The 25,891-nt window shown below is 41.5% G+C and overlaps 1 long non-coding RNA gene and 1 pseudogene across 1 annotated transcript in view; both read left to right on the top strand.

Annotated features, from left to right (window-relative positions):
• The first annotated feature begins 1,098 nt into the window (after positions 1 to 1,098).
• LOC108177435 (uncharacterized) overlaps positions 1,099 to 25,891 on the top strand; it is a 33,743-nt gene continuing 8,950 nt past the window's right edge. Inside the window, exons 1-2 of the long non-coding RNA XR_001794233.3 lie at positions 1,099 to 1,258; positions 3,855 to 3,903. This is a non-coding gene — a long non-coding RNA (uncharacterized lncRNA). The remainder of the gene's footprint in view (positions 1,259 to 3,854; positions 3,904 to 25,891) is intronic.
• Positions 20,641 to 21,302, top strand: LOC138849652 (DNA-directed RNA polymerase III subunit RPC9-like; annotated as a pseudogene).

Genomic DNA, 25,891 nt, shown 5'->3' on the forward strand with positions numbered 1-25,891 from the left:
TCTGTTAAGGCTTTCTACTGCATTTTTTATTCTATTGCATTCTTCATTTTATTTTGATTTCTCTTTAAGATCTCAATTTCATGGGAGAAATTTTCTTGTCCAGTATGGAACACTCTCTATACTCAATATCTTGCAAATAATTAAATACAAAGGCATACACCAAAGCAAAAAAAAAGTGAAGAAGGAAAAAATAGTACTAGAAGCTTCCACATATAATTGCACATAAATGGTAGTATTTGATTCTGCTGTTTGACTTGCTTACCCCTCAGATCATGTCTGACTGAGAGAGGGTAATAGTGGAAGCCCAAAAAGAGATACGAATTCCTGGGTAAGGCATTAAACTGAACTCATTGGTGAAATCCAGGGAGGGTCAGGCATTGGGCTGGTGCTGAGCTTGTGCCATGATAATACCTGGAGTTCCTGGGAGTTAAATATTCTCAGAAAAGTTGAAAAACTTGAAGGTCCCTGGCAGTATTTTGTTTTTTAATAACTTATTTGAAAGTTAGAATCACAGAGACATAGATCTGCCATCCACTGATTCACTCCCTGAATGACCACAGTAACATTGATCCATCAATCCAAAGTCAGGAACCCAGAGCTCCATCCAGGTCTCCAATATGGGTAACAGATTTACAGGGGCCCAAGCACTTGGGCCATATTCTACTTCTTTCCCAGGCACATTAGCAGGAAGCTGGATTGGAACAGCTGGGATTCAAACCAGAGTTCATGTGGAATGTTAGTGTCACAGACATCAGCTTAACTTATTGTACCACCACACCAACTCCCGTGACCCCATTGTAAAGGCTAGTAGTTTACTCTGAAAACTTTTAAAATTGTGTCCCTAAGATATTGAGAACTTTGAAATATACAGGAAAGGTCATGTAAAATTTTAAAACATTAGGTTGTATCTAATGTTGACAACTTCACACTTTAACCTAAAATCTCTACAGGCAACAATCATGAACTTGACAATGAAACCCCCAAATTTCTCTAAACTTTGCATACCTCTCATCCCACTTTATAACACATTTTCATTTTTCAGTCCCTCAACCTCCTGCACCTCAAAATAGTCTATCAGGCAAAGCATTTGTTCCCTTTGATTCTATTTTTAGGATGGCTTCCCTTCAGACAGGGCCATTAGAGCAGCTGTGAGAGTTGATCCTTGTTCATCGGGGACTGAAAAAAAAAAAGAAACCAATCCTCACATACAGTAGGCACCAGGACCCTCCTGAGCCACTCTGAATGCAGCTGTAAGCAGGTGAGTGCTACTGGTAGGGAGAGGAAGGGCCCTTTGCTGAACGGCTGTTGGTAGACTTAGGGATAGTCATGATTTGTAGATATAAATATAAAAATGGAGGGGTGCTAATTTATAGCATTGAAACTAGCATTATGAGACAGTGTCAGGTAATATCAAAGACTGAATGGGAAAGAAGTTGCATTTGTCTTGTGCTTGGTATTAATCCAGGAAGATGCACATGTGAGTTGTGTTCTTAGGGATTTAACAAGTTGAGACTCAGAGCAACAGTGATACATTTTAGGTTTAGTACCTAGTATCTTTTCCTGCCTACTGTGTGAACCTATTCCACCTCATCTCCTGACAGTTTCATGAAGCAGCCTGTTGAGAAAACCAACAAGAACAGCAAAAGTTCACTGCCACTGAATTCAGTGATATTAAGAGTTGAAATTCCATTTCTTCGCCATAGGCTCTGTGAACTAAAATTTAAACACCAATAAACTCAGGGGACAGGAGGATGTGCTCAGATCTTGCTGGGTGTTTGGAAACACTACCTGCTCCTCGCTGCTGCCAGCAGCAGTCCCGGCCCAGGCCTCTGCAGTGTACTCTGAAGCTCCAAGACCATTCTGGGCACCTCCCCAAAATGGTCATAACTGGCAGTGTCTGCACTTCTGAGGTTAGGGCATGCTGGGATTAGAAAGGCAGGTCAACAAAGCTTGCTTTGTAAGATATAAAACGCACGGCCCCAGTTCAAAGTCCACATTAAGCTACATTTTAGCCCTGGCTTAAAGTCCTTAAAGAAACTGTATTTCATCCCAGAGACCAACTCAGGCATTGAGAATCTGGCTCGTACAATGTGACCTCAAATTGTATTAACGTACTTGAGGCACATGAGCGGTTCTAGGGCAGAGTTGCTCCTATGCCTCCTCACTGTGGTAGCATTTAGATCTTGCCTCCCGAACAAACTTGAGCAATAAATTAGGGCAGAGACCCTGCCTTAAGTCCGTGGTAATCCCTAAAGCATGTGGCAGTGCCAGAACACAAAGTGCAAGTTCAAGGAAGCTTGACTAAGCTTATCACTAAATCTGAATTGTTAATTCATCATGGTGCATATTAATGGTAAGAGAATGAAAGACATCAGTGTAGAGACAGTGTTCTATTTATTCTGGCTAGCTGGCAGAAAGTGAAAATTTCCCTTACACTTTCCCCGCCTGGCCCCACGCCTGCCACCTGTTCTGGAGTATCACCATGCAGGGTTACCCCTAGAGCACCCTTGTAATGATGTTTTGTCACAAACTATAAGTAGCAATGATCCATAAAGGAGACTGAAAATGAGTTTCCTATCCTCCTCCCCATCCAAAAACTACTGGACAGAAATGTAAATCTTTAGTCATACTGCTGGAGAATCTCCCAGAAGAGTGCTCATTAGAAAGTGTTGTGTAAGTAAGCTCGTAATGCCAACTTCATATTTCAACCACTGCGTGCTCTTCAGCCACCAACAAAACCCACCATATCATTCATGAAATGTTCATGGAAATGCCTCCATGGTAAGGTAATGGTGGTTGGGAGGGGGGGGGCAGCACAGGATGAACACAACATGGACACCCCTCCCCTAGAAATTACAAAGAAGCATGGGAAATAAACATGCAATTACCTACCAAAATACAAGCAAAAAGTGTCAAAGTGCCCAATAAAAAGATACATAGGCAGTGATATGGGAATTCTTGTAGGAGACCAAATCCTATGTTTGTGATTAGGATGTAGAATGGCTTGAACTAGGCCTTGAGCAACAGCCAGAAGTTGTAGAAACAGCAGAAGCATGAGGAAGGGAATTAAATGAATATGGTTGGGAAACAGTAAGCAAGTAATCTGTCACCAGTGGAAGGGTGCACCAGGGGGAACAAGAGGAGATAAAAGTTAGACTCTTATCAGATTGGGAGTCAGATCCTATTCAATTAGAGTTCTAGTTTAGACTTTAGTCCATGGGTGAGTTTTTATAAACAATAGGACATTAAAGCTGTTTGAAGCAGCCAGAACTAGTAAGTGAAACGACCTCTGGGTTCTCCTCATATGGAAGTTGGAGAACAGGGAACTTAGTTTATGCCTTCTGGGGCACAGAACAGAGTGAGGAAGGTATAGGGCCATCTGGTGGAATACATGGAAGATGTCTGATGCAGCTGAAATTGTAGCCCAGTTTAACAAAAGCATAAACTGATGCATAGAGAGCTGAAATTGTTGAAGGCAATCCTAACTACCAGAGTCAGAATTTGAACCCAGGGCCACTTGACTCCAAAGCTGGTGCTCATACTTAGTGTTAGACTCAACATCATTGCAGAAATGTTGAAATCTTGTCTGACAACACAGATGTGCAGTTGCATTCTCATGGCCCCCAACCAATCCTGGGTCCATGGTGGCAGAGGCTCCAGAGAGATGGACATAACTGTAAAATGACAGGCTGGGTCCCAGGATAGGGAAGGTGAAGAGAGAACCAGGAATGGTGTTGCATTCAATAAAAATAGTGAGGGGTCTAGGTATTGTAGAATAGTTATATAATAGCATTTTGGTAAATGCTAGTCCATGTTGAAATGGATGTTTATAGATGTCTCAATTTTCACAACAGCTCAAAGATGTGGAGTCATTATGGCTGTCCAGAGAGGACTTCTTCTAAGGTAGCTATTCATCTCTTATGTCAATTCAAAGTTCACCTCCACAAACTCTCCCTTCTCCCATGATTTCCCTACCAGGACAGTATTGTCAGCCCCTACCTCTTGCCCATCCATATACCCATGGTTACCTCTTTCCTCTCATGCCTGGAACCTCATTCTGATTCTGTTACTTTGTGGGTGATAATAAGATTATGTTTCTTGAAGCCTGAAATTCAAGGGCAGACTTAGCCCTCTCCCTTTTCTTCAGTACCAGTGTTTTTCTCCCAGTGAATTGAAGTTTCTTTCAATTTGGAAAATTTCATAGTATTTCTCTTGTTAATAAGGATAGTTGATGTTGCTTGGGGCTTCTTAGTTCCTTAAATAAGCGTTAGTGTACTTATTTCCCATAAATAACTGGAGGATAGTCCTGTTGTCTCTGATTCAGATAAGCAAGCAGGTGCAGAGAAATTATTCATCTCTTGTTTCTCAGTTAGGTAAATGTTGGAAGCAGGCAGGGCCTGTGTTCTGGAATCTTAGAGCTGATTGGGAACTCATTGATAAGCTCTATTGAGTCCCATGATGCTGCTTATTAACATGATTGTGTCCACTCTAATGACTGATAGCCCCAGTTCTTGAGAACTTTCAAGAATACATGGAAACATATTTAAATCACTTCTTAAAGTCAGATTTGTACACCTGAGGTTTTGTAATCCCCCTCCAGCAGCACCGTATCACATGAGGCATAGTATACGACTCCTATCACTTGCAGGCATAAGCAGCACAGTATCCAGGCTGCCGTGCTGCAGAATCATATGACTTCCAACAGTTGCCTCAGACAGGCAGTGATTTGTGACTACTGAAGAGTACTTTAAATAACAAAATCCCCAGAGACATGTGGCTCAACTGGATTCATTTGATTTTTTATATTTCTGCATTCTTAATTAATGGCTTTATCATATTTAAAATCAACTAAGATATTGACCAAACTGACAGTGATTTATTTGTAGGGAAGGGTAAGCTTATTAAGCCCTAGCTACTCCAAGAAGACAAATGATTTCGCATTGCCTTTCTATTGGCATTCAGATATGTGATCCTTTTAATGGATCAGGTGTTATGGTCTGAATCTTTCTGGTCCCCCAAAACTTGTATGTGGAAACCCTAACATCCAAAGTGATAGTATTAGGAAGTAGGGCCCTTTAGTAAGTTATCAGGTCATGTGGAATTAGGGCCCAAGGACATTCATTCACCTCTTCCAACCTGCGAAGACACCATGAGCAGACATGATTTCGATGAAACAGGAATTGGGCCCTTGAGCAGACACCAAATCTGCTGATATCTTAATCATAGACTTGCCATCCTGCAAAACTGTTAGAAAAAAATTCTGTCTCTTACTAGCCACCTGGTCTGTGATATTATGTTATTTCAGCTTGAAAGCACAAAGACAGAAGGAAACATGTCTCCCTCTCCTCAAAACCTTGAATTCACAATACTTTGTTATACACAGGGGCAGAAGAAAAATCTACTTGTATAAGTTGATTACATACTAAGAAATTAAGAATTCCTTCAGGTATGGAAAGCAATGTAGCAACTTCTCATTTGCAAAATTCTCTTTCATATACACAGTCTAAACAACACTATCTTACTGCTGTCTTCAGATTGTTGCCTTAGTATTAGCTCCTAGAAGTGCTACCATCAAATATCAGAAGGCAAGCATTTGGCCTCATGGTTAAGATGCCACTTGAGATTCCCACATCCTATATCAGAGTACTTGGGTTTGAGTCCCAGCTCTGCTTCTAATTTCAACTTCCTGCTAATGCTCACTCTGGTAGGCAGTAAAATTGTTCAAATGCTTAGGACCCTGCCATCCACATGGGAGACATGGATAGGGTTCCCAGCTCCCATTTTCAGCCTGGCCCAATCCTGGCCATTGTATGCATTTGTGGAGTGAACCAATAGATTGGCGATCTCTGTCTCAAATAAAAATTTAAAAACAAAGAAAAATGAATTTAATAGCTAACCTACCTAATATCTTAGCAACACAGCACAGTCTAGAGCATCAGTTCCTTTCCCCCCTGATGACAGCTGCCTAGGAGCTATGGCTTCCCTGCCCAGCTCATGGAATATCACTAGCCTGGGAAGAATCAAAATTTGAAGCATCAATTTCACAACATCTTAAAATTGGACAATCTCAAGTTTAACCATCAGAAGCCAGAGACCGTCTATAATGTTTGCACATGCTCTGTGTGAGGTCTTCTGATTACCGTGTAGCTCCCTGAACTTCTACCCTTTCCTCAGGAGTGAGGTCTCTGCTTCCTCCCTTCAGCTGCCTCCAAAGCTCCGCTCTCAGTTATAATTTAACCTACTAAATGATTCCCTTCCCAAGGTTCTGCCTTCAGGACTAAATTGTAGCTCCATTAACCCAGGGACTAGGAGTCTATGCATTGTTGTTCTCTACCTAAAAGCGCCTAGGACATAGAAAGCACTCGGTAAGTATTTTTGAATGAGTCAATTAATGAATATGAAATAACAAACACAAATTGCCCTCAAGTTGTTCATGGACTCAGAATGAGAAAGAAATGCAGAATAAAACAAAACAGGAATTCAATGTAATACATATACCGCCAAAGAAAGATGCCCAGTTCAACCCAAAAGAGAAGGCGCAAGTGCCTAGCTTTCCCTGGAGCAATTCAACAGGTAAGGTCACCTGAGCTGAGACACAAAGGACAACCTTGTCAAAGGAAGTCAGTGGTAGGGGGTGAGCACTGAGCCAGAGGAAACAGCAGTGCAGGGACACAGCCTGAGAGGGGAGGGAACACATAGCCACTGAGAGAAATGGATTAGAGACAGAGCACAGGGAATCTGGAAATGATAGGAACCTGATCTTACAAGGACTTGCTGGACTGGAGGACAACTAGTTCAAGCTTTACCATATAGTTTGCACAGGGTGGAAAAGACACCAGTAGATGTTGCATCTTTAAATATTGCTTTTGCAAACTGGAGAATGCAGTGAGGTGGAAGAGGAGGGAGGCAGAACAATGGTAAAGAGGTTGTTGAAGCTGCTCCTGAGATGACCTGGGACCTGAAATGAGGAAGTAGATGTGGGGAAGGAAAGGAAGAAGTGAGACATGATGGGCTATATAATTTGTATGGCCCAGTGCAAAATAAGAATGCAGAGCCCCTTGTTCAAAGAGAAAAGTGCCATAAAAGTTATATAGAAATTGTTTCTTTTCTTCCATGGTCTCTTGACTTTTCTTGGTGTTTTTTTACATGTTGTTTAATGTTTTCTCAGTAAAGAAAAATTAAGCTCTACATTATTAGCATGAATTTTTCCCTCAGTAATACGTAATTTAACCTATACAAATGCCAATTTTAAATATCAGAGCATTCAATTCACAGAAAGAATCGCCAAAATGACACAATCTGCATTTAATGTCTCAGGGTGCCTAGAGCTGGTCTGAAAAGACAAACACAGGTCAGACTAAGGAAGGTTTAAAGGAAAAGGATTTGTGTTGCCAGCACTCTGGGCCACTGGTACACTCTTGGCAAGTACAGACCCCAACCTGTGCCCAGAAGCCCATGTGCAACACAAATGCATTTGCTCAAGGTGTTACCCTTGTCAGGGGTAGAGTCTGGGGAAGTCAAAACAGAAAGCCCCTCTTCACACAACAGACAGTAACTTCCAACAATCTCATACTTCCATTCCAGGATGGGCTGGATACTGTATGTGGGTAGGAAGGAATCTTAGTACCACCCAAGAGACGACTTTCTCCTGGTCACCTACCAGATGCACATGAACCTGCTAGGATAGGGACAGTAGCCACCAGGCTCCTCCCAAAGATATAACAAGGTGTTTGTTCCTAACCCTATCCAACCTTCTCAGGAATGTGCCCAAGGCCCTAAGCCTCAAGGGAAAGACTGAGTGGGCCTGGCACTAGGAAACATGAAAGGGGACAGCCCAGAACCCACCCACTGGAGATGGTGGGAGGAAGGCACACTTGCAAACTCAGGCTCCCAGCCTCCTCTGGCACTTGATCCACTGTCCCATTGAGCTTCCCTAACAAAACAAATTTGGAGGTTATCAATGATTTCAAGCAGAGCTTTACCCCTCAAGTACAGAGCCTTGCTGATGCCCATGAGCTAGGCAGAGATTAGAGACCAAAGACCACTGGTGGTAGGACAGGTAGTATAACTGTGAGCCCAGGTAGGAAACATAGGGAGGAGAAGGTGTATTTCTGAGTCCTTCATGGTTGGGCATTCCCTGCCTACCTACTAGACTTCCATTTTCAATGTGCAGTTGACTTTCAAAGAGGAAGGTTACTGAAAAATATATAAAACCTAAACATGTACAATTCTGAGGAAACTTCTTGGCTCAGGCTGAATGAAAACATTAATCTATTTAGCTATTTTTTAACCTACCACTAAAATTAAACATTTTGGAGAATTGCCTGGTGCTGTTAATCAGGAAAAAAAAATCCTCATTAGTTTTATAATTGTATGCCCCCAAAGTACTCAACAGGTACCTCTTCTGCTCCAGTGTCTAGGTCACAGTAATAAATTGGCTGAAAAAAAATTGCTGCTAAAATATTAAGCATGAGTATGAATTCACAATGATCTAAGGTAATCATTTGCTGAAACTTTCTTTTTTTTTTTTATCTTTTATTTAATGAATATAAATTTCCAAAGTACAACTCATGGGTTACAATGGCTTCCCCCCCCCATACCGTCCCTCCCACCCACAACCCTCCCCTTTCCCACTCCCTCTCCCCTTCCATTCACATCAAGATTCATTTTCGATTATCTTAATATACAGAAGATCAGCTTAGTATACCTTAAGTAAGGATTTCAACAGTTTGCTCCCACACAGAAACATAAAGTGAAAAATAATAGATGATTTTTTTTTAAATGATGGTGAAATCAGATCAGACCTATTGTCATGTTTAATCCCAGTGAGAGTCAAGTTGGGAATTGATAATTTCTTTCTTTCTTTTTTTTTTTTACAGAAGATCAGTTTAGTGTACATTAAGTAAAGATTTCAATCGTTTGCACCCCCATAGAAACACAAAGTGAAATATACTGTTTGAGTACTCGTTATAGCATTAAGCCTCAGTGTACAGCACATTAAGGACAGAGATCCTACATGAGGAGTAAGTGCACAGTGACTCCTGTTGTTGACTTTACAAATTGACACTCCTGTTTATGGCATCAGTAATCTCCCTATGCACCAGTCATGAGTTTCCAAGGCTATGGAAGCCCCTTGAGTTCTCCGACTCTTATCTTGTTTAGACACGGTCATAGTCAAAGTGGAGGTTCTCTCCTCCCTTCAGAGAAAGGCACCTCCCTCTTTGAAGACCTGTTCTTTCCACTGGGATCTCACTCACAGAGATCTTTTTGCCAGAGTGTCTTGGCTTTCCATGCCTGAAATACTCTCATGGGCTTTTCAGCCAGATCCGAGTGCCTTTAGGGCTGATTCTGAGGCCAGAGTGCTATTTAGGACATCCGCCATTCTATGAGTCTGCTGAGTATCTCACTTCCCATGTTGAATCACTCTCCCCTTTATTTATTCTATCGGTTAGTGTTAGCAGATACTAGACTTGTTTATGTGCTCCCTTTGACTCTTAGTCCTTTCATTATGATCAATTGTGAACTGAAATTGATCACTTGGAATAGTGAGATGGCATTGGCACATGCCACCTTGATGGGATTGAATTGGAATCCCCTGGTATGTTTCCAACTCTACCAATTGGGGCAAGTCAGCCCGAGCATGCCCCAAATTATACATCTCTTCCCTCTCTTATTCCCACTCTTATGTTTAACAGGGATCACATTTCAGTTAATTTTCAACACTTAAGAATAACTGTGTGATAATTACAGAATTAAACCAGTCATATTAAGTAGAACAGATAAAAAAAAATACTATGAGGGATAATGTATTAAGTTGTCCATTAGCAGTCAGGGCTATGCTGATCAAGTCACCATTTCTCATAGTGTCCATTTCACTTCAGGAGGTTTCCTTTTTGGTGTTCAGTCAGTTGTCACCGATCAGGGAGAACATATGGTATTTGTCCCTTTGGGACTGGCTTACTTCACTCAGCATGATGTGTTCCAGATTCCTCCATTTTGTTCATTTGCTGAAACTTTCTGCATTTTAAAATAATAATCCTCCAGAGGGTGAGCATTTAGTCTAGTCATTCATGATGAAGATATCTATGTCCCATACAGCAGATATCTAGATTCGATTCCTAGCTCTGTCTCCTGATCTCAGCTTCTTACTAATTCAGACCCTGGGAGACAGCAGTGATGGCTCAAGTAATTGGGTCCCCATCACCCATGTGGGAGACCTGGATAATGTTCGCAGTTCCTGGCTTCAGACCCAGACAAACCTCAGCCAGTGAGTGCATTTAGGGAATGAACTAGCAGATAAGAGTGTGCTTGCTCGCTCTCAAATAAAATTTAAAAAATAAGGGTTGGCATTGTGGCACAGTGGGTTGAGCTACCATTTGAAATGCAGGCATTCCATCAGAGTGCTGGTTCAAATCCTGGCTGCCCTGCTTCCTGCTAATGTGCCTGGGAAGGTAGTGGGAGATGGCCCAAGTCTTGGGCCCCTGCCACCCATGTGGGAGACCCAGATGGAGTTTCTGGCTCCTGACTTCGTCCTGACCCACACCTAACTTTTGTAGCCATTTGGACAGTAAACCAGAGGATAGAAGCTCACTCTCCCTCCCTCTCTGACACTCTGCCTTTGGAGTAAATAAGTCTTTTATTTTTTATTTAAAGTCAAAAGGTGAAAATGCATTCCATTAATTCATTTAAAAATATTTATGCTGAAAACCTAATATGTACTGGGCTGGAAGTGCAAAGAAGGAAAACATAAGACATAAGCTGTTCTGGAAGGAAAATATCCTAGTGGTGGGAAACCTTCAAGAAATGAATGTAAATGATATGGTCATTTTTGCTGGCACATTGCTTTTTGCCTGAGCCTGGGAATCAACCATTTCTCCAGGGGTCCCTGGTTCCTTTTAGTAGAATTTAGAGTCCTATGGCCGGTGGAAGTGTCACTGCTTCTCAGTGCTCAGTGAACAGGGTTCTATCTAGTTATCTGCAGGCACAGAATACATACACACAATTTATACCAATAACATCAATTCCAATTAAACAGCATAGGGTTTATTCTGTTTTTCCCCCTTCCCGTATTATAGCTTCCCTCATCAACATTGAGAAAACTGGTGCCCATAACTCTTGTTATGTTTATCTAGCCAGTCTCCCTCTCTCTAACCAAGTTCTCATGGTTGCTGCTACCCCTCACCACCACATAGGCACCCTTCACCCCATATTCCATGCCTGGCTCCTTACTCTCCTTACTCTGCATGTGCTTTGACTGCATGCACTGAGCCACATCCACGTGCATACCCTCCCACCCTGCTTGGGCACTAATTTTCTGAGCCATGATGCCCTTCCACATGGATGCCTTTCCCTTCCACTTGAGTTCTGATTCTCTAGGTCAGACTGCTCCAGAGTAGACATAGCCCTTTGAACTAATCACTCTCTCATAGCCCTTGTCTCAACTGTTGAACAAGTTTGTTTTTTTCTTTTTCACATAACTTGCGAAACTCTTTACCTAGCATAGATTTAATTGAAAATAGGTATTTTTTTTTATTAAGAATGGGACTAGGAAAGGGAGGAAGAAGATGGGTGGGAGTGGGGATGGGAAGGCTGGTATGGTGGGAAGAATCACTATATTCCTAAAGTTGTATTTACAAAAAAAATTTACATTTCCAAAAAAACCCTTATAGGCTACTCCTCCATGGATAGAGCCTCCTCTTTGAGTTTTGAGTCTGCAGTCTTATCTACATTGGCAAAGAGGCAATAAAAGCAAGCCAAGGTATAAACTACTTAAGGTAGCAGGGTCAGAGAGGAAGGGTTTGCATGAGGTCAAGCAGCTCCTCGTGCTACAGAGCAATCATTTACTCTTTAACTCGCCTCTCTCCCAGTTTATTAAAGACAGTCATCTTCCATTAGATTGAAATTTAACAACCGTGATCATTGGCCACCACCAGTTCAATAAGTAAGGACGTTATATCATACTCCAAACACTTTCCAGCATAAATAAACCAGGTCTTAGGATCTGGTATTGCTGTGTTTTAGAAAAGTTCTCTAGAATCAAGTCACCCAGCAAAGAAAGCAAGTACTACTTCAATAGTCCCTTGTAGAGATTTTTGTTGGTTGGTTTTGTGTTATGTTTATCCAGAATGTCCCCCACAACTTAGAATAAGTTAAAAATTACTGGAATAAAGTGATTATAGAACCCTGAGAAATGAATAATCCATCTACCTTCTAAAAGCCTTTAAAGCATGCTCTCCCTTTAATTAAATTCCTCCTTTTGATTCTCATCACTGTACCCATCCTTAATATTAATGACTAGAACTCTTTCCCTTGGCTTTTTCCAATGACCTTGCTCTCCAATCTAATCCTAGATTTTCACATTTTATTTATTTGAAAGACAGAATGACAGAGCGGGAGAGAGACAGAAAGATCTGTCATCTGTTGGTTTACTCCCTAAATTGCCTTAATGGCCCTGGTCAAGGTCAGAAGCCAAGAATTCCATCTAAGTCTCCCACCTGGGTAGCAAGTACTTGGACAATCTTCTGTTTTCCCAGGTGCATTAGTAAGGAGCTGGATTGGGAAGCTGGACAGCCAAGATTTGAACCAGTGCTCTGATATGGAATTCTGGTGTTGCAGGTTGTGTCTTAACCCACTGTGATACAATGCTGTCCCCTTGTTTCTTTATTACAGTAATTTTCACCTACCACTGTTTAAGAAGTCTTCTCAGAAAAGGTGTTTTCTTCTCAGGTACTCCTTCTGCCTTTCATCATATGTCAATTTTTATGTTAATTCAGCCATAAAATTCAATTTCTTTGCAGTCTCCCCCATGCATAGCTTTTGTAGAAATGGAATCATGACTCCTGGATGTGTTCTGGACTCTGCTCCTGATAAGCTGAATGATGTTGGGTAACTGCAACCTCAACTTTCTCATCCTAAAGTGAAGTGATGGAAGCAGATGATCTCCCATCCTACAGCAATTCCCTGTCAACTGCTCCATGTTACACTTTTCTGACTCTGTCCCTTTCTTCTATTTGTATTATGACAAAGAAAAATCAACATCTGCTTCATTCACTCAACGATTATTAGAGAATGAGTAGGTGCTGAGGATGCAAAAGGGGAATATGAAAGACAAGCCTCCATTAGAAAGAGACAGGAAGAAAATAAAAACATCAGATTATGATCAGTGTTATACAGAGAGAAAAGCATGATCACTTGAAGAGTGACTTTGTTGTGACGAAGCCACAGAGAACCTCTCTAAGGAGATGACATCTGAGTTGTGACTTAAATAAGCAAGCTATACAAGTAATAGTCAATGCAGAGGGAATAGCAACTGCAAAGGCGGCAAGTCATGTTTGAGGAACAAAAAACAGGCCAATGGCAGAAGTATGTTGCATAAGGGTTAGAAGGTACAAGAAGAGATGAGAGAAGGAGGCAGAGAACCAATCATGAGGAACCTATGGACCTTGGATTACTGGAAGGGTTGTAAGCAGAGAAGTGACAACAACTATTCGCTGATAAAGCCAGGTGTAGATGGAAGCAGGGAAACTAGTTTGGATCTACTGGAGTGTTTGGTGCTGTGGAGATGGAAAAAGTAGGTAAATTTGGCTAGATCTTGACAACAGATCTGACAGGACTTGCAGAAATGTTGTAAGTGGGGAGTGAGAGTCATCCAGAGTCACTCTTTCATAGTAGGATGGATGAACTTAATGGATGCTGGTGTGAAAAGAGCTAGTAGCAGATTCTCAAATCACAAGTATTCAACCCAATAGCTCTTCCATTCTTCTCTTTACATCTCCCTACTGATACCATAAATACCAGTTAGGATAGCTTTATTCTTCCATCAAGCATATATTTGTTAATTGTCTACTATATTTCAGGCTCTAATAGCTATTTGGTTAATTTTAGTTTTGGAACCTACTTAATCGGTAATCTAAGCTACCAATGAAATGGATTCTTTTTTTAGCATTGGCAGGCCACTTGCAACAAATGATGCCTTAGCTCGGTGCCAGCTGTGAGCAAATAGTTTTAGTTCTCAATCTGTAATATTCTAGAAATTCACAGGACATATCTAGGATAAGGTTTGGAGATGTCTTGCTCTTGTCATATTGTGTCCAGCTGCACAGCTCAGCTGTTCTCAACTGAAAATTTCACTGCTAGTGAGGAAAGGAACAGATTCAAAGCACTCTGCTGGAGTCTATCATGATGTTTGTTAGCAGAGGATATGCTCAGTCTGATTAGCTCCTTATAGATGATTATTTCCATTGCTGGCTTTGTAGGGTAGAAGTCTGAGTATGCTCCATGCAGTGTTTTTATAAATGTAAATCTGAAGCTGAGATCTTCACTTAATAAACATATAGTCTTACAGAATTACACTAATGGATTGAGACCTTTTGTAATTGAGGCAAAACAAAAATCATGCCTGATAAACTGACTTGGAGAGAAAAAGGAACCTCCACTAAAAATATTGGCACTAGAACTCACAAATTTGATTAATTTATTCCACATACCAACCCTGATTTACTCAACAGTATAAATATTTCTTCACTCTTGGGATTATCATTTTAAGATTCTCCAGATAAACAGGTGCAGAGTCATTCATGAGTCTGGCTCACTTCCAAGTGGCAAAACCTCCTCTAGACTTGCACATTTTTAGCTTCCAATTGCAGATATTTGTGCAAGGATGGAGGTCCAAGCTCATGTTCCAGGTGCACAACTAACATTTGTCTCTTATGTGATTGCAGCCGCTTTGCAAAAGTCATCTACTTTTTATGGATTGAGTTGTGCACAAATGCTTCCTCAAACTCCAGATCTCACCCACCAAACCTCAAAAAGTGATAGCTACCCCAGAGTATTAGTATTATGATATGAAGATTCTTTGAGTGTCCCCCAGAGATTTATGTGTTACAGGTTTAGTTTTCAGGGAAGTGGGTTGGGTGATGGCATGGGCCTTTAAGAGGCAGGGCCCAGTGGGAGGTCCTTAGGTCAGTGTAGGTACGGCCCTTGGAAGGCAATACTGGCCTTCTGCAATTAGCTCTCCAGACACAAAGGCCTGGACCCACCAAGTCTGTCTGTCTCTCTGGCTTCCTATTTGAGATATAATTGCTTGTTTCCATATGTGCTCCCAACAGTGATACCTGCCACAATTGTGATACAACCGAAAGGGCCCTAAAGATAAACCAATGCTAGCACCATTCCTTTGGACCTCTGGAACTCTGAGTCAAAAGTTTGCTGGAACTGCCTCAGGTATTTTGTTGTAGGGACAAAAAGCTGGTTACTACAAATAGAATACCAGGTAATTACTCTTTCCTATTGCAGAGAATTTTGCTAAGGCTCAAAACTGAGGGCAACAGACACTGCTACAATCTATGCACAAAAACTGGAGTCAGCCCCAGTGTTGATTGATAAGTACCAATTCAAGAACCAGCTCTTCTATTTCACAACCCACCCACCACTAACCTACTCATAATAAGACAACAGCCAGGTAGTAAAGAGGAAGGGAGTATTGTTTCTCCTTTCCTCTGCTTCAGTAGATCCATTCAGGCTAGGGTAGAGCAAGGGAAAGCAGAATTTAAATATGGTAGAGATAATAGAGGGCAGTAGAGGAACACCCTACACACTCATCATTTGGCTTATCAGGATATAGAAGAATCCTTTGAATGATGGAGAACATAGAAGTTCACTAGGATTGGTTATATTTCTGGTAGCCTCCTAAGAGTCATCCTCTGGGCAAGCAAACCCAAGAAGCAAGGGTTTGCTGTTTCCTTTGCCCATAATACTTTGACAAAAAGGAGCCTCACTGAACATTCATTGCTCAGTTCAAATATTACCTCAGAAATCTTTGCCCTCTGGATCTCATGCTTAGAGCAAGAATATTTACTGAATTGAAGGAAAGAAGGGCAAAGGGTCATCAAGTGGAGTAGAGTATAGGAAAGTTCACCAAAGGTGTTTGTTACAATACAGGTGGTCCTCAATAGACTCAAAAATACAAAAATATTAGAATATTAGGCTAGGAAAAATGTAAATATGAGAATGTTAGGCTTCCTCTGCAAATAAATGCGATACATCACAAAAACAGAAGAACAAAAACCATATGATTATCTCAATAGATGCAGAGAAAGCATTTGATAAAATACAACATCCTTTCATGATAAAAAAAAAAAACTTAAGCAAATTGGGTATAGAAGAAACATTCCTCAACACAATCAAGGCAATTTATGACAAAACCACAGCCAGCATCCTACTGAATGGGGATAAGCTGGAAGTATTCCCACTAAGATCCAGAACCAGATAAGGATGCTCACTCTCACCATTGCTATTTAATTTAGTTGGGAGTTTTATCCAGAGCCATTATGCAAGACAAATCAAAGGAATATAAATTGAGAATGAGGAAGTCAAATTATCCCTATTTGCAGATGACATCCAAAAGATTCCACTGAGAAACTATTTGAATTCATAAAAGAATTTGGTAAAGTGGCAGGATACAAAATCAACACAGAAAAAACCAATAGCCTTTTCATATAAATCAACCCGTGCACCTACAATCAACTTATCTTTGACAAAGGAACTAAAATCAATCCCTCGAGAAAGGACAGTCTATTCAACAAATGGTACTGGGGAAACTGGATCTCCACATGCACTAGTATGAAACTAGACCTTACACATTATACAAAAATCCAGTCAAAATCGATCAAAGGCCTAAACCTCTGACCCAATACCATCAAATTACTAAAGAACTTTGGAGAAACCCTGCAAGACATTGGCATAGGCAAAGACTTCTTGGAAAAGACCCCAGAAGCATAGGCAATCAAAGCCAAAATTGACAAATGGGATTATAACAAGCTGAGAATCTTCTGCACTGCGAAAGAAACACTCAGCAAAGTGAAGAAGCAACTGACAGAATGGAAAAAAAAAACCTGCAAACTATGCAACTGATGAAAGGTTAACATACAGAATCTATAAAGAGTTCCAGAAATTCAACAATAAAACAAATAATCCAGTTAAGAAATGGGCAAAGGACTTGAACAGGTGTTTTTCAAGACAGGAAATTCAAATGGCCAACAGTCACTTGAAAAAATGCTCAGGATTACTAGCTATCAGGGAAATGCAAATCAAAAATACAATGAGGTTTCACCACACTACAGTTAGAATATCTAACAGAAATCAACAAACATCAAATGCTGGCAAGGATATGGGGAAAAAGGTACCCAAATCCACAGTTGGTGGGAATGTAAACTTGTGCAGCCACTGTAGAAGACAGTATAGAGAGAACTCAGAAATCTAAATATAGACCTAACATGTGATCCAGCCATCCCATTTCTGAGAATTTACCCAGACCAAATGAAATCAATATATGGAAGACTTATGTGTACCCGCATGCTTATTGCAGCTAAATTCACAAAAGCTAAAATAGGGAATCAATCCAGATGTCCAACTGTTGACTGGATAAAGAAATTATGGTATCTATACACTATAGAGTACTACTAAAAAAAAATGAAATCCTGGTTTTGCAACAAGTTGGATGCAACTGGAAACCATTAGTGATAAGCCATTCCCCAAAAGACAGGTAGCATTTATTTTCCTTGATCCGAGGTAACTAATAGAGTACCTAAAACATAATGTATTGGGCATTTAGAGGTGGGCTGATTGTTTACAGCCCTTGTCTCTTCTGTTGAGGAAGAGTGGGGTTTTTTTTCTTCATACTATTTGTAGAATTCTTTTACGTAGTGTAGAGTTAACTTTATGATCATTAAGTAAACTGACAAAAGTAATTTGTAAAAATTAAGAGTGGGAATGTGAGGGAGGAGGAGGAAGGGTTGGAGCATTGGCGGGAGGGAGGGAGGGTATAACTATGTTCCTAAATCTGTGTATATGAAATACATGAAACTTGTATAACTTAAATAAAATTCTAAAAAATAAGGTAAGCTTTGCAGGTTCAACCTCCCAGGTGGCAATGGCTTTGTGAAACAATTTTAATGTCTAATGTCAATTAAAAGACTGGACTGTCTTTGAAAAATAACTTTTCCATAAACTTGATAATCTTTGAACCATATACATATAATGTTCTATACATTTTGTGGGTTTTTAAAAAATACCATGACACTGATATCATGTTGACATCTCATTCCTCAATAGATATTCATGTTCACTACACCGTTTCTATGGTGAATTAAGACAATTTAGGGGTTGATATTGTGGTATAGTGGGTAAAAGTTACCATCTACTACCCCAGTATCACATATGGGTGCCAGTTCAAATCCCATCTGCTCAACTTCTGATCTTCCTCCCTGCTAATATGCCTGGGAAAGCAGCAGAAGATGGCCCAAATGATTTGACCCCTGCACCCACATGAGAAACCCAGAAGCAGCTCCTGGCTCTGGCTCAGCCCAGCTCTGCTCATTGCAGCCATTTGGGGAGTGAACCAGTGAATGGAAGATTTTTTTCTCTACCTTCCAAATAAAATAAATAAAAACCAGTTTAGATATCACTTGTTTTGAGTTGGAATCAGGAAGGCAAGCCATGCTCAGTATGCAAAAATCATGTGTGTGTATGAAAATTTCATAAATCATTTGTAGAAACATTCTATATGTGTGTGCAAATATAGATTTTAAAATAAAATATACACCAGGCCGGCACCGCGGCTCACTAAGCTAATCCTCTACCTGCAGAGCCGGCACTCTGGGTTCTAGTCCCGGTTGCTCCTCTTCCAGTCCAGCTCTCTGCTGTGGCCTGGGAAGGCAGTGGAGGATGGCCCAAGTGCTTAGGCCCTGCACTCGCATGGGAGACCAGGAGGAAGCTCCTGGCTTCGGATCAGCACAGCACACCGGCTGTAGTGGCCATTTTGGGGGGTGAACCAACGGAAGGAAGACCTTTCTAACTCTGCCTGTGAAGAAAAATAAAATATACACCAAATTATCCTAATTTCAACCTTTAACAATGAATTTTGTGGAATAGGCAATAGGATGCCTACCTACGTGCCTAATACCTGCTTTAGGTTTTTTTTTAATTCAACATTTTTCCATAAATCTATTTGTATAGGATAAAAAATAATTCTTATATATAGAGAAGAATTTAATCAGTAGCATGAGAGACTTAGGAGAAAGCTTGGATTGGGACTATTGAGTATCTCTACCTAACTCAATAACTGGTATTTCTTAACTTGGCGCTTTTAAGATAAATTTAAAATTTAGGTTATTTTAGTGTAACATCCAATCTACTGGATGGACTATTACTTTTGTTCTTGACATTTAAATTTTATTAGCATTGCAAGGGATACCAAAAAATTTTAGCAGTATACAGGCCATTCTGTTATTTAAAATGTTTAAATCCCACCATGCACTTCAAAAGCATTCTTAAGTTCATTATATAGAGAGAGGAATATTTATTTTGTTGCTGTTTTGGCTAGTTGTATGACATCCATGAAAGCATTTGTATAATATGACCCACAGTGCAATCCTTGTCAATCATGGGCCTGATTAAGTCCTGCCCCCTCCACACACACCAATTTCTTTATCCTCCTGGCTCAGTTTTTTCAATGCAGCATCAACCACCACAAGATATACAATTTATGTTTATTATTTATTGCTGTTCTCTACCATGCATCCTTTTTCAGAACACAGATGTTTCTGCCTGTGTGGTGGTTGGTTTGTTTGTTTGCTTGTTTGTTTTTGCTTCCTTGCTCCTAGGACAGTGCCTAGTATGTAATATCAGAGACACCATAAGTAAATATTGAATTCACCAAAAAAAAGGGTGGGGGGCATGGGCTTTACTGCTAGTGGCAAGTTCAAAACCAACCTACCCCACCTACTGGCTATGACTAAATTACTACTTTTATGATTGGAATAATAGAAAGCTATTTCCAACATAATATTTGTTATAGAATACTCAGTACACAAAACATCAAAAAATGTTTTTCTAAAAACCACCTAAAAGTTATTAATGCTCTGAGCATATAGCCTCTAACCTCTGAGCTTAGTTTCCACCCATGAGGAATGGGAATTACAGCCATCAATTGGTTGTGGAGATTAGAGATAATGAACGGAGAATGTCTCCTGTGCTCAAAAAAACTAGATAGTAGCTGTTTATCTAGATAGAAGGTGAGCATATGTTTACCTCCAGACACATGGGAAATACTCTAATTGTCGCGGAGGAACGACACAGGACCCTGCGCCGTTCTTTTGTCTGCTCGGCCCTTCCCGGGTTTGCTGCTGGTCCTTCCGGGTTGGCTGCCGACCCTTCCACCTCCGTGGAGGGGCGGCTCCCCCTGCCACTTTCCCCACTTCCGCAGGGGAGCGGCACGCCACCGGCTGGCTCTCTCGGGGGCTGCTCAGGTGTTATCTGGATGTTCCTGGTGCATGTTGTCTCTCTCCTCCTTTATAGTCCTCTTCCACCAATCCCAACTCTGCTACCCACACGCCGAGTACGCTGCTCTCCTCCAATCAGGAGCAAGATCAGCTCCTGCAGCTCATCAGTCAAATTGGCGAGAGGCAGCTGTGTAGAAGTTGTTTACTCTCCCAGCGCCATATTGTGAGAGAGCAGATGCATAGAATAAGTCTTAATTCCAGTAACTTAGTCTAGTCTGAGTTAATCCCCACACTAATTTTAATTTCAGGAAAATTTAATTGTCTTCAGAGATTTATAGAAGTCAGTACCGTAGGAGCACCGTGGAGGCCTGTGACCGCGGCGGGTGCTGTGTGGATTAGGGGAGCTGCGGGGGCGCAGCGGGAGGCTCCTTATCTGCAGGCTGCTGGGAGGACAGCGCAAGGACGACATGGAAGTGAAGGATGCCAATTCTGCTCAGTAACTATGAGGTGTTCCAGTTACTAACTGATCTGAAAGAGTGGCGTAAACAAAGTGGGAAGAATAAACAGAGCTCTGGGCAACAGAACTTGAATACTATCACCTATGAAACATTAAAGTACATATCAAAAACACCATGTCGGCACCAGAGTCCTGAGATTGTCAGAATTTCTCACAGCAATGAAAAGCCACAAGCTGACTAAAGCTGAGAAGCTTCAGTCACTGAATCACGGGCCTATGACTGCTGTTGAGATCCAGCTGATAGTGGAAGAGTGAAGGATGGCTCACAGAGGACCAGATCGAAGCGCCTCTCCACACTGTCACAAGATTCTGCCCGCGGGGCCAGAAGCTGAGCAGAGACAGAACACCAGTGATGTGGCAATGGACGAAGAGGAGCCTGCATAGAAGTGCATCTGGCCCAGGCGTTTGATGGAGGCTCAGCAGCCACATCCCGGACATTCAGGAGATTGATTTTACACTTTATCCCACCAGGTCTGATTTCATGGTTAGTTGGGAAAATCAGAAAAATAAGCTGAAAGAGATATTTCTGCCTTGAGGGGAAGAAAAATGGTGAAGGCTGGCTGAGGTTGTCTGGGCAAAGGACTAAGGAGGGAGGACAATGGCTGTGGACCCCTCTGTGATGGAAATATTTCTTCTGTGGCCTTGGCCACGGTCATAGGGAAGCCTCTGTACACAGATGGTAAAATACTTGCATTGCTTTTGATGGGCTGTGTCGTAATTAGTTTCATCTGCTTCCCCAGGAACTCCCTGGGGAAAGCAAGCGCTCAGAGCTCTGTTGGGACGGAGCCGAACCATGAGAATCTAGTTAGATGCCTAAAAGACGCCCAGCGCAGCAAATAGTTACTCTGGGTTAAAAGGAGCCTCTGACCTTGGCTCACCTCAGAGGATTTCCTAGAGAACTGTGGAGATAAGAAGAGAAAGGGCGTGGCCAACCCTTCCACTGGACCTAAAGGCCGCTTTCCTGTGCTGGCCTTGGTTTTGTTTACCAGCTCACTAATGACTTGGTCTTAATTACCAAGCCATTCTTGTTGAAAAGCAGCAAGGACAGTGGCAAGGACAGTGCAGAGTTGGCCATCTTCCTGATCGCCCCCCACTCCGTGCTCTGAGACGGCAGGTACTGCCTGCGAGGCCGAGGGCAGTTCATCCGCACAGGAAACAAACGGTTTGCACCTTGAATGTGAGCTTGCTTCCGCAGCGCTTCTCAGGAACGGATGGATTCCTAAGAATTCCACTTTGCTTGCTGTTGCAGGGTTGCATCCGTTTTTTTTTTTAATTTAAAATATTAAGATAATTACCACATGAAGATGATTTTAATATTCAGGCTTTGGAAAGTTTAGTGGCTCCAGGCATGTGGTTCTAGGAATATTGCTGAAAGTCTTATTTCCCATATTCACTGTTTCCTGTTTGGGGAAGAAAAATGCCCGTAAGCATTCATTGGTAAGATTATTTTCAACACTACTATTTATTAGTCTAGTTCTGACCCCCTAGTTCATTTCAACGCTTGTATACACCTCATCCCAACTCCCAGGCAGTTGATTGCAGGTATATCCATCTTAGCCTGATCATCCAGAGACCAACTGAAGTCCGTTCTCAGGCAGCATTGAAAATAGCAGGAGATTGTATTCTCAGATCTCTCTCGAGCATTGAGAATTTGATCAGGAGCTGTTGGTTTATTTGTCAAGGCATATGTGTACCAGTGTCATTTTGGTTTCTTTAAGTGTGTTGGATGATTTTTTTTCTTGATAGAGGTAAGGCTTAATCCAGTTAATAATACTGTTTCCAGGTAATTGCCAATTTGTGACACTTGATAGATCTTTGAAGGGTTTCTATTGTCATAGATAGAAATAAAGGAAATCTGGCTAAAGACTAAAAAAAATAGTACAGTAGGAAACAAGTCACCATTGGAGATTATTATATTTAAGAGATAACCTCTAATGATGCCTGTAGTACTGTTTGTGGAGAGATGTCTGGTCTCCTTTAAGAGATGAATACATATGCATTTTTTTTTTTTTTTGCCAGAGTGTCTTGGCTTTCCATGCCTGAAACACTCTCATGGGCTTTTTTAGCTGATTCTGAGGCCAGAGTGCTGTTTAGGACATCTGCCATTCTATGAGTCAGACAAGTATCATTAAAGAAACTGAAACTCACCTGGAATACAGTTTTTGACAGAGAGCAGTGTTGAGTAGGTCTTGGAAAACTAAAACCCTTTCATGTTCAAACTGCCAGCCGGTTGAGACTGCTTACTAAACCAGCTTCCTCAGCTTACTAATTGGAGTAATTGGGGTGGGGAAGAAAAAGAGAAGAAACCAGATGATGATTATTTCTTCAGCTTTTCCTGGCCTGGTGGCTGTCCCCTTCCCGTCCCCATCATACTTTCTCTTGCTGGTTCCTTTCTATTGCCCCAGTAAAGATACTGCTAATTTTCCAGTCCAGTTACTTTCAGACAAGAAGCAGTTTCTAGCTGGGCACCCTTTAGCCTCAATGGAAGAGGGACCGCTGGCCAAGTTGACTTGGGAAGAGAAAGTTGATGCTTCACATACTTTGTATTCCTGATAAGGCTCCTGCCCTTCTCTGAGTCTTCCTCTTTGTGTGTGTGTGTGTGTGTGTGTGTGTAGAGGATAATGGGGGTGTGGCAAGGGGAGTGCTTGACCTAAATGAAAGATCTCTGTGACTGAGATCCCAGCGGAAAGAATGGGCCATCAAGGAAGGAGATACCTTTCTCTGAAGGGAGGAGAGAACTTCTACTTTGACTATGGCCTTGTCTAAATAAGATCGGAGTTGGCAAACTCAAAAGGCTTCCATAGCCTTGGCAGCTCATGACAAGAGCCTCAGGTGATTACTGACGCCATAAACAAAAAGAGTGTCAATTGTTAAATCAACAACAGGAGTCACTGTGCACTTACTCCCCAAGTAGGATCTCTGTCCTTAATGTGTTGTACATTGTGAATTAACGGTATAACTAGTACTGAAACAGTATTTCACACTTTGTATTTCTGTGTGGGTGCAGACTGTTGAAATCTTTACTTAGTATATACTAAGTTGATCTTCTGTATATAAAGATAATTGAAAATGAATCTTGATGTGAATGGGATGGGAGAGGAAGCGGGCGATGGGATGGTTGCGGGTGGGAAAGAGGTTATAGGGGGAAAAAGCCACTGTAATTCAAAAGTTGTACTTTGGAAATTTATATTTATTAATTAAAAGTTTTTAAAAAATGGAAAAAAAAGAGATGAATACATATGCAAATAAGTGATGCTAGCATTTCAAAGTGTTTACTATGTGTCACGCTTTGTGTGAAGCATTGTTTTCAGGAATCTTCTCATCTAAGCCACAGGATAATCATATGCAGTTACTATGCGTATCCCCACTGTATAGAGAAGAAGCTTAAACTTTAAGAGATAGGTCATAACTCATTCAGGTAATACGGCTTAAGTAAAGAAATGAGAATGTAAACCCTGGATCCGACTCCAGTGTCTTAATTTACAGAGCATTTTAGAATAATACACAGTATGAATGTGGTAGAGAAAGGTAGACATCACAAGCAATCTAGAAGGAAGAATGGATTAGAGGGGTCTATTGTAATAAAGCACAAGCATTTTTCATTCTATGAATTTACAGAAAGATTAATCAGTTGATTTTTATTAATATGCCCTGTACATCTTGATTGCCACTTGATCACAAGCGACTGTCCAGAAGTCTTATTGAAAAAGTCTCTGATTTGGGTACAGCACCATGGCACAGTAGGTTAATCCTCCATCTGCAGTGCCAGCGTCCCATATGGGTGCCCCTCTTCTGATCCAGCTCTCTGCTATTGCCTGGGAAAGCAGTAGGAGATGACCCGAGTGCTTGGGCCCCTGCACCCACGTGGGAGACCCGGAAGAAGCTCCTGGCTTCAGAACGGCCCAGCACTGGCCATCTGGGGAGTGAACCAGTGGATGGAAGAGCTAGCGCGCGCACGCTCTCCCCCTGCTCGCCCCGCCTGTAACTCTACCCCTCAAATAAATAAAATCTTTAAAAATAGTCTCTGACTTAAAAAAAAAAAATCCTCAGATTCCACAGTTCAGTTTCAGGCTTTGAATCACAGTGAATTCATTAAGATAGAGGTCACCCTTGAGGCCAAGACAGAGTAGCTACCCTCTGTCAGCAGCAGAGTCAATTATGTGATAGTGAAACCAAGACAGATGATTGGAAAAATATGGAGTTATAGTCAAGAAAATGTAGTGATTAGAATGGAACTTCTGACATGTCCGTTAAGTCTTAGGTCCACTGTTGGGCATGCAAAGGGTATGTCTGCGTGGAAGTTGGACTGCATGGTTCCCTCCTGCCCCCAGAACACTCAATGCTCTCCTGCTGTTCAGTCCAAGACTGCTTTCACACTTGGGTCTCTGAACTCATATCCTATTTATTGCCTCTGCTTCACCAGGATTCCAGTATCCTTACTTCTCTCTCCAGGATCCTGACTACTATTCTTTTGGTTCTTTTTCCTTGAATGTTTGCTATTTCTATTCCTTGTCTTGGATCATATGTCATGAACATTAATCCAGAAATTGGATCCTTTTGACAGTGTGCATCCAGAAGAAAGAAATAGGGTTGAAAAAATAAAATTACTTTGGCATCAGACTGACTTAGCCTGGAAGCTCTATTATTCCCTAAGCCACACAGGCTTGACTTTTTCCTGTGAAAATAAGGAAGACATCCCTTTTCCTGCAAGCTTGTTGGGACTCACTGAAAGGACAAGTGTATGAGGGGCTAGGACAGTCTTTGGAATTATTTTTAAGGGCCCTAGATGTCCCAAAAGAACCCCAAGTTAAGAATGACCAAGATATATAAAATAATTTCTAATTTGGTGATAAGTAAATCGGTATGGAACTATCACTGGTAAAATGTTTAGTTAAGGGCCGGCGCCGCGGCTCACTAGGCTAATCCTCCGCCTTGCGGCGCCGGCACACCGGGTTCTAGTCCCGGTCGGGGCGCCGGATTCTGTCCCGGTTGCCCCTCTTCCAGGCCAGCTCTCTGCTGTGGCCAGGGAGTGCAGTGGAGGATGGCCCAAGTCCTTGGGCCCTGCACCCCATGGGAGACCAGGATAAGTACCTGG

The sequence above is a fragment of the Oryctolagus cuniculus genome, chromosome 5 (assembly GCF_964237555.1).
Source record: "Oryctolagus cuniculus chromosome 5, mOryCun1.1, whole genome shotgun sequence".
In the NCBI taxonomy this organism is placed as follows: Eukaryota; Metazoa; Chordata; class Mammalia; order Lagomorpha; family Leporidae; genus Oryctolagus; species Oryctolagus cuniculus.